This window comes from Myotis brandtii, unplaced genomic scaffold (assembly GCF_000412655.1).
Source record: "Myotis brandtii unplaced genomic scaffold, ASM41265v1 scaffold520, whole genome shotgun sequence".
Lineage (NCBI taxonomy): Eukaryota > Metazoa > Chordata > Mammalia > Chiroptera > Vespertilionidae > Myotis > Myotis brandtii.
In genome coordinates, this window is record NW_005369827.1 from 2,142,209 (window position 1) to 2,144,312 (window position 2,104).

Genomic DNA, 2,104 nt, shown 5'->3' on the forward strand with positions numbered 1-2,104 from the left:
TCCTAGTGCGACCTCTGCAGGCAGGCGCTGCGGGGCCTCCGGGACGCACAGTCCCCGCATCGTCTGGGAAAATGGCAAGGAGGCAGTGGGGCCTAGGGTGTGGAGACCCAAATGCCGGGAGTCAGGGAGCAGCCGGGTATCTCATCCACGTGGCCTGGCGTCTGTTTGCACTAAAAGGCAGTTGTGTAACCTTATCCCTGGCTTGTCTCTCCTCCTACACGTCTGCATTCCCCTATAATGGGAAAATGTCCCCAGATGAGAGCTGCCCACACCCTCTCAGATGCAACTTGTAATCGAGACATCCTTCCTTCTGCCTCCTTATCCAGAGCCCTAGGCATATGCCACACACACACACACACACACACAAACACACACACTATTCCTCGATGTGAAAATCACAGCAAGAGCACCTCAGGGAGAAACACACCTGCAGGAGGGGGAAAGCATCATTTCCTTTTCACCCCCAGGAAAATTACCTTTAACTGTAAGCAGACAAGCAAGGTCCTGATAAGAACCCACCCTCTGTAAGTGGCCATCAGTGCTCTGCCCAGAGATTGTGGGTGCCATCCCCAAAGCATCCTTGGGATTGCTCTTTCCGGGTGCAGTGGCTGTCAGACTTGCACCTGAGTCAGAATCGCCTGCGGAGTTTATGGAAACATTGCCGGGTCTCACTCCCAGCGTCTCTGTGGGTAGCAGTGGCGGGGCCCACGCATCTGTATATCTAACTAGCTCCCAGGTGCTGCTGGTCTGAGGACCACACTTTGAGTTCCACTCCTCTACACATACCCACAGTCTTACCTATGATCTCCTTCGGGAAGATTATGCTCAATGTAAATTCATAGCAACAACAAACTGATGGCTCCTCCTCACTCATCCTTACCCCAAATCTCAGAATGTACTCCTTCCTCAAATAACAAATTCACACCAGCTGGCCCTAATTCTACAAGTGAGGACTCTATGTGGTTGGAGTGGGAATTGCTTTATTCCTGCAAACATCGTGAATTTATTGAGGATCCACAATCCTGGGATAGCAGTGAATAAAAAAGCTCAGGCCCTGACTTCATAGAGCTTACAGTCCAGCTAGGTGGACAGACACATCCAACAAAGAATCAGGTTCCTGGGTTCGATTCTGGTAAAGGCACGCACCTTGGTTGCAGGCTCCTCCCCGGTCAGGGCCCTGGTTGGGGTGCATGCAAAAGGCAACCAATTAATGTGTTTCTCTCTATCCTTCCCTCTCTTTTCCACACTCTCTAAAAGATCAATGAAAGCTGGCCAGTGTGGCTCAAAGGTTGAGTGTCGACCTATGAACCAGGAGGTCAGGGTTCGATTCCCATCAGGGCACATTCCTGGTTCGCTGGCTCAGTGTGGGGCGTGCAAGAGGCAGCCAATCAATGATTCTCATTATTGATGTTTCTCTCTTTCCCTCTTCTCTCTGAAATCAATAAAAATATGTATACTTTTAAAAGATCAATGGAAAAATATCCTCAGATGAGGATTAACAACAACCACCAAAAATGTCATTTCACCCTGGAGGGTGCTAGAGGGAAATTTACTAAGTGTGTATACAAGAGTGTATCATGGGGCCCTGACACAGACGCACAATGGGGTTGGAAGGAAGGAATGGTGAGGGGAAGCTGCCTTGTGAAGAGGAGTTTCTGGCTTTTGCACAATTTCCCTCAGACCCATCTGGAGGCCAACCATCATGTCACCCCTGCCTGCAACTGGAAATCTATGAAAGTGCTCACCCCAAGACCCGCCTATCGAACCTGTGGACCATGGACAGTCGGGAGCCCACTTTGGGAAATTTAACCCACTTTATGAAAATGCAGGCTCTGAGCTGGAAAGCCTTCTAATTCTAGCCCACGTCTTTCAGGCCCAAAGAGGTGAGGAAATTAGCCCCAGCCCACCCCGTCGGTCAGGAGCAGATAGGGCCGGCTTCCCACCTTCCTGGCAGGTCCTCTACCCAGCACTCTATTCCCTCGAACCCTAAAGCTCTCCGAGGTTCCCCAGGAGTCCCGCTCTGCAAGCCCCTCTTTAGGGTCCTGGGGCGGGAAAGCGCACCACCCCTCGCGTTCGGCCTCCGCGGGACCGGGAGGAAAACCCG